Below are 7979 nucleotides of genomic sequence, written 5' to 3' on the forward strand. Positions count from 1 at the left end.
TGCGTGTGTTGTGAAAATATGTGAACTATTAAATTCGATTATATTTCCTTTGTAGTTTTTGAGCAGGCGTAGCGCTCTTTTTTGTACAACAACTATGTTGACATAATTACAAACATCTGTTCTGCCCCAATCAAAATCTGTAGCATATTTTATAATAAAGCAAAGTCTAATACAACGTTTTCTTTATCCAGGCAGGAACAAGAGTTGCTATTTTTTTGTATTCAACCAACCAATCTGCTTAGTTTGGTCACATAGGTTGTCCATTTTAATTCTTTATTAAGCCAAAAACCCACACATTTTTGATCTGACAATGACTTGATTAAAATATTTTCATATTTAATAGAAGTCAAACCATCACTTCGTTTGTTTACTGGTGTATATAGTTTATATTTTGCTCTATCCTTGTTCAGTTGTAATCTGTTATTTTGAAGCCAAAACGAGAGCTTTGTTAGATATTCGTTTGTTGATTTTTCTAAAGCAGATGTTGTTTTGCCTTTCACCTTTTTTTCTTGTATTTTGTGCTGCTTCTTGTGCTTATCGCGTTCTTGAAAGCCAATCCAGACGTTGAAGAAAAGAACGAAGTAGTTGAATACACAAGAGTTGTAAGTTCAGCGCGTGTGTTTTTTATGAATATTAAACAATTGTCCTCTATTGAAACGTTTTGACGCTTTTTTAACAATAACTTAGTAGTACACGTAACGGATAGATAGCCGTCGATCACGACATAAAGTAAATTTTCTAATACCTTTTTGATCGTCAAAACCCATCTTTAAACGACCAATCAACAATACTCAAACCTGATGCATTCAATAGACGTGTAGTACACGATCACGATTTGTTCCTCCTGATTTTGTTTTGTCTTTAGCACAAAATTCGTTTTATGGGTTGTTTGAGAATGGCAAATACAAACACGTTTCAAAAAGTAACTGTACTCGCCTGTTATGCCTAAACTTTTATTTAAACATTCATTTTTTTTTTAGAATGCGCTCACAAGAATGACTTGAAGCACATTCGACTCACCAGCCTTTTGCAAGTTGGAGGGACATCAACGTATAAAGAAAAACATTGTCAAAAATAAGGCTGACACAAATGGAAAATATGGGTTTTAACGCGGTAAACGTGCTCCAAAGGAGCCAAATGCAAAAAGGATCGCAAGCGTCAATGTTAGCCGTCCTTGTCCACAAATTCCTCACACCCCTCGTTGCACCCACACCTCCCGGCGCCCTTGCACACATGGGACGTCGGCGACTGTTCGCGTCTTCGTTTAAAACAGAAGCACGGCCATCTGCAGCTCCGGAAACACAACATTAAGGTGATGGTCGGTTGGCCAACGGTAAGTAATTACAACTCCGAACGGTTCACAGAAGGCGCAGAGACACCCACACATCACAGTCGATGCACAGCGGTTGCGAAAACGAGGGACCTCAAAGAGCCACAAATCGCTCGCAGTCCTCGTAGCGTCACAGCGTTGTAGTCTTTGAACCGTTGGTTGCAGATGTCGCAGCCAGGGTTAGGGCCCCGTAGTCGAGGCGGCCGAGGCAGACGAGGCACGATATGTGGCCGAAGTGGCCGACGCCCAAGGACAGTCGCTATCGCAGCTGGTCGCACGTGCCTTCTAAGCCCAGTGTACGTAGCAGTGTCGGCATCGTTTCGAAGCTTAGCTGCGTATGACGGATGCGTTTACTCTTTTTTTCTTTATGAATGTCGAAAACGCTACGGCAAAGAAACGACTGAAGGACCGACCTCGTCGTCTTGGCCCCTGCGTAAATGGCTTAGATACAACTTGAGTGTCCAAATCTTGTTTATCAGACAGCGTGCTGATGAAGTTAGTCAGTGTATAATAAGGACTTTAATTTTCCTTCCATCGGTCTGGGTTTGTTTAAGTTTGTCTTAGTAAATTAAACAAAAAAATATAACAAAAAAAATGAAAGACATTCACAATTTAATGTAACACCGAATTAGAGCGCAGCGCTTGAGGAGGAGGAAGGAGGGCACGGAGGGGAGGGTATGCTTCTCTTCCTTCCCCGCTAAATTTAGCGGGGAATATTGTCCGCTACACTTAGCGGAAATATTTTACCCTCGTGCCGTCACATGTGACGTCACCGCGGTAAATTTAGCGGGAACATTTTTCTGTCCAATTTAGCGGAAAATTTTTCCCGCTAATGTTAGCTGCGTTTAGCGTCACGTGATGTCCCGCGCGACGTCATACTTCACATGTGTTTATAATGACGTATCACGTGACGTCATGTCTCACATCCCGAGGGTAACGTCCAGTCATTACCCTCGTGACTCTCGTGAGGGTAACCCTCGTGAGGGTAACACTCGCGACCCTCGTGAGGCTAATCCTCATAACCCTTTTAAAGGTAACCCTCGTAACCCTCACGAGGATAACCCTCGTGACGTCCCACGTAAAATCACGTCAGACGTCATCATAGGAAACGTCTCATAATGCAACGCGCTGTTGCGGCGACGACGACGGCCACGCCGCTCAACCCGAAAACAAGCGCCTAAAAAGTGGTGTCTAAAAAAAAAAAAGAACTTTGCTTGTTCTAGGGATCCAGCCTTCGACCACTTCGTCAATAGTGCGATGTTCTATCCCTGCGCTGACTGTTCCTTTCCTCTTAACTTTCGTTCCTCCCTTCTCTGGGAGCGCGTCCTCAACAAGGAAGAACAGTCGCTACTGCTGCCTTTTTTCTCCGTGTTTTCTTAGAGTGCAGTGCATAGTAATTTGACACATCACTTCTAATAATGTTGCGTGGGTTTTACTAGATTGCTCACTTTGCTACCATGCGGATGTCCGGGGTTTGAATCCTCTTCACGGTTAACGTGTTTAGCTTTCTTATATCGTCTAGAATGTTTTCCCATAATCAGAATGATGCTGGTAGCTTATTCTACAAAAACAATAACAAGATGTCGCTATAAAAGCAGCCATGCGTGGCTGCAGGAAGTTGGTCTATCGTCAGTATTCAATAATGCCCCTACGTTAACACCGACGCCGGTGATACCTTTTGTATTTGTCTCCCTTAGCGCACGTTAACCGCATTAAAACCCATATTTCTCATCTTTGTCACCCCTTATTAGTGGCAATGTTTTCTTTATACTTTGATGTACCTCCAACTTCCAAAAGATTGTAGCGCCGAATGTGCTCCAAGTCATTCTTGTGAGCGTATTCTGAAAAGAGTGGATGTTGAAATAAAAAGTTTCGGCATAAAAGGCAAGTGCAGTTACTTTTAAAACGTACTTGCCAATCTCAAACGACCGATAAAACACATGTTGTGTTTCACACAAAATGAAATTAGGAGGAGAGACAAATCGTGATCATGGACACATATCTATGGTTTGAAAAAATACATATTTCTTTATTCAACGAATAAATACTGTCAACAATAAATCTCCATTCCATGATATTATCGGCAAGTTAAAGGAGCTGTGCAACGATTTTAACGTTGAAAGAATTGGCATCTTCTGCTTTTGATAATGTTCACCTTGTAAGAAATGACAGAAAACACACCTCCTTTCATTGAAATGTTGCGATTCTGCCGCGTGATAGCGAGGCAAAACTTAGAATACTCCCCGACCTGCAGCCGCGAGCGGCGGCCATGAAAAACACGCGGCGTGACGTGAATGGGGAAACTTGTAGAAAGGTAGCAAGTTGTGCGAATACTTGCTCGATAAAAGATAACGTTTCTATAAATCTTTTCGCTCCAACATATATATATATATATGTTGGAGCGTCAAAAACCTGGTATCATCGACAAAACTTTTATTATACGGAGTTCTAGTTCTATCCTAGGTCCACAAAACCGTCAGCACTCTCTGCTACCGCGAACAGCCGCCAGAAGCCAAAGGGGGAGGGGGACAGGGCCGGACGCGTATGGCCGAACCCGGATGAGACTTTCCTCCTTTCACAATATTGTTTGCGCGGCGCCCGCCAGCACGTGGTCACGCGGTCGCGAGCGGATGAGTTCTCGCTGCACACTGATGGCTCTAAAGAGAGAACTTTTCCGGAACCCCGCGCCTTCCCCATCAACGTCACTGCGCACGTCACCTGGAAGACGACGTACGAGATGAGAGGCGGGAAAAACCTGGATCTTTTTCATTTTTTTAAATAAAACTAGGGCATCCAGACAAAATCTGTCTTCTGTTGTTCACTTCAGAAGTGTCAGGCATCAACTTCCACAATAATTTAAGCAAAGCCCTGAAATTGTTGCACAGCTCCTTTAAATGGTTAGAGATTCAGGGTTTGGTCTTCTTTGCAAAGCGTCTTTGGTTGACTGATGTTAAAATAATTGATCACTAACATTGTATCCGCCGTGATGTTATTAAAAGTGATCACCTTCATCAACGACCATCGCATACGCAAACTATGAATGCGAAACTGATGGGTTGAGTGAACCAATCAAAACATATTCTATAGCCGTTCATTCGAATTGAATAGGTTAGTCAATACATCCGGTATGTAAATAATCTATTATAGTTTCCAGAGCTGCACCTCAACCCTGCAAATATGCGGTATTTATATAACTTTTTTGTGGAGCATAATTAATGAAACATTAAATATGCTTACAATCTGATGGCCTGTGGTAAGTTAATACAAAAGAATAAAGCATGTATATTCTGCTAGAGACATTGGAACAGACATGATTATCTCCTTCCGCAATACTACACGTAAAAATTGTCAATCGCTATTCTAGCAAGAATAAATATAACCAACTAACAAAAAAACTAAACTAATGTCTGAAAATTCATTAGGTTGAAGATAAACCAAATACTTAGATTGATGGTGTACAATAAACAAACTGGGGGAGTCTGAGGCTAAAATAATTAAATAAAAAACGCTCAAGTTTCCATACAGAACTCAAAATTTATTGAAGACACACCAGCAACTTATAACTCATATATCTAGAGCACTAGATCAGAACTATAAAGTGAAAAAAGGCTGGTTGAGTTCTTGGATGCTTAAAATTTCTTCAAAGGTCTTGCGACAGCTTGGTCAGGTCTAAAGCCAGCTTTCCGTCCTGAAAAACGAGAAAATTAGATGAAGTAATTATGAATATCGAATGCAGGGTCATGTTAACGACTTTGTTTACATCTAAAATACTGGCATTTTTTGCTGCTGGACAATACCAATGTTCTAACGCATCCATATCAATGTCGAAGATGTTTCTGCATTGCATAAAGTTCAGAAAAGGCGTTTTCCGCATTTCAAGGCACTTAGTTAATGATGGAAAATCTAAACGTATTAGTAAATACGTTCTGCATGGGAAACAAAAAAACTGTAACACCTTTTTGTGGCGTTTAAGAAATTCTTAAATTAAGAAACTAAAAATTTTCGTACATGAGGGGACACAAATTTCGGACTGTACTACGATTTTTTATTGAATCCTCAGACCGGAACAGAAAGGGATATGAAGTTATTCTAGGTTCTTATTGACACCAAGCTTCCAAGAATTTTGGTAATCGAGCAGTTGTGACAGTGGTCTTCCTAAAAATGTTGATTTTAGCGTTCGTTTTTATAAACAAATTAATCTTTCCAAGCATGATTTCAGTGTGGAAGTAAGAAAAATAGCCTTATTTAGATTTCTAGGTTTAAATTTCTGGAACCACTTTATATCAAAAATCGCACGAATTACGAGTATACCAATGATTCACTACACATGTTATTTTTAATTCGGAATTTGTTGTTTCTTTTTGGCTGAGAGGGTGGTTCTAAAAAATCTAACAGAAGGAAAAGAGGAAATGTCACGAACAAAGCCCACAACCCTACCCTCCAAATTTAGCAAAACTTTGTTTGTTTGTTTTAGTCGAGGGTGATTGTGAAAGAAATTTAACGCCACGAACATATCGTACATGGTCATGTTACAGTGGTGCCACGTGGTCAGCGACCAGTTCACGTGATACGGTGACACTCTGTGGCCACGTAAAGACAGGGTGTCACGTGACTTGGTTGCCGACCAGGTGACCAGTTTGGTGGAAAGCTAAGTAGTTTGTACTGCTAACAAATGCCACGGGTGAAACGTGTAGGGGCACATTGAGTCCAAGGCTGACATATATGCATTCAGATATTTATTTATTGTGCTTTTATTTATTTATCTATTTATTTATTTATTTATTTTGAAGATACGACTGTAGTGATCATTAAGTCACTGATCCCACAATTGTCATTAATCAATGATGGAAGACAGGGTTATCTATAGTGTACACAGATCAAAAGAAATTATTAATCTCTCTAAAGATTCAAAGTTCATACACAAGCATGTGCCCGTTATGCCTAACGATTTTTTTTACACTTTTCGGAGCAAATGAGCACAAAACTTTCTTGGATTTTCTGTAAGGAGAATGTGCAATTTGATACCAAAGTTTTAATGTTTGGATATACGCACTAGGGTGCATAATTGATAACGGAGAGAAGACGGTAAATTATTTAAACTTGGTTGGAATATTTCTCCTCAATTTATATGTCGATTTAGATGCAAAATTCAGTGACTCTAGAGAGTGCAGTTTTATGACAAGCTTTATTCTGGTTGTTCAATCCAAATATGGCTTGTACTTACCTTCGGTGTCAAGAAGGGCGCGAAAGTGACCGATCTTTTTTTCTGTTCAAAATAAAATTAATTTCAGAATAAGTATAAACGGAGTTACTTAGCCTTAAACCGTTTGTTATTTATATTAAGACAGATTAACGTGTTGGTTAGAGTGATTAGGTTTCTGCGCATATTTTAAATTAGTAGACTTTAAAAAATTTAAAGTATCTGTTCCTTGAAGTCTGTTGTTTGTAACAACAAATTGTGAATATAGAGAACATATATAAGAATAAGATTCAGTACAACACTTCTATTAATTTCTTCCACTCATTGAAAGTTAAAGTTTAAAACACTGTTTATCGAACCAGATGCAGGTAGGAATATTTATCGAGTTTATCGAACCAGATGCAGGTAGGAATATTTATCGAGTATGAGTTCGAGGTCAAAGGGGCTATAGGATACTCACTCAAAAATAAGAAAATTTCAGCTAAGCTAATGCTTGAGTCAGACAGTATAAAATAAGGGTTTAACATCTTTTACACTGATTCATCGCAGCATAAGCATCCTTTTACACGACTTTTTAATGATCTATCTCATTTCAATCATTCTTATAAATTGGGCATACCAATATGCACTATTCACACATTCCACCAGTCATTTCCTTATCCTACTCCTACTGGAACTGCTATTACATTTCCGTCACCGCCATCCAACCTGATCACTTGTTCAATCCAGCTATTACTAATGTACTGTATAGCGCCGTATACTAATTTCTGCTTGCCTTATTTTTGTATGCCCCACTTTACTCTGCAATGCCGTTGGCCCTCAGGGTATCGACATAAGCAAAATTAATAAAGTTTATATACTCACCCACGGCGACTCTAATTTCCTCCTGCAGTGCCGGGTCTGTGAAAGAGAAAAGTTGGACACACTTTATTTGTGAGCTTTAATGAGTGCTTAAATTATTATTTCATGTCATGTATTCAATACAAACAAATAATATTAAAGTGTCTACGTTGGGCGCACTGTGTTAAGACATAAGAATCACACTGTTGGAAGTACAAAGAATTGAGTATTTGCTCAGGGCAACTTATTTCTTCAAAATATAGCATAATTATTTATTGAGAGAGTGTGGTATCGTTGCATCACCATGTGATGATACCAAACGTTGTAAGGTTTGTTTCTCTGTTCAGTGCAATAATTTCAGTTTATATTGTAATTTGAAATTGAAAGGTTTTGTATGAAGGAGAAGAATAAAAGAAAGCTTACAACGGGAATATGGAGGGAACCCTTTAATTACAGCTTTGCTCAAAATATATATGCTCCTACGAGCTTTGGAGAGAGCACTAACCAGCCCCAACCTCGATGATCAGCCCCTGCAAGCTTTGAGGGCTGTAGAAGCAGGAAGAGCTTAAGGTGCCTTGAGCTAAAGACTCCCCCTTATTGCTTTTCCGC

The sequence above is a fragment of the Ixodes scapularis genome, unplaced genomic scaffold, assembly GCF_016920785.2.
Source record: "Ixodes scapularis isolate PalLabHiFi unplaced genomic scaffold, ASM1692078v2 PGA_scaffold6__148_contigs__length_123643588, whole genome shotgun sequence".
Lineage (NCBI taxonomy): Eukaryota > Metazoa > Arthropoda > Arachnida > Ixodida > Ixodidae > Ixodes > Ixodes scapularis.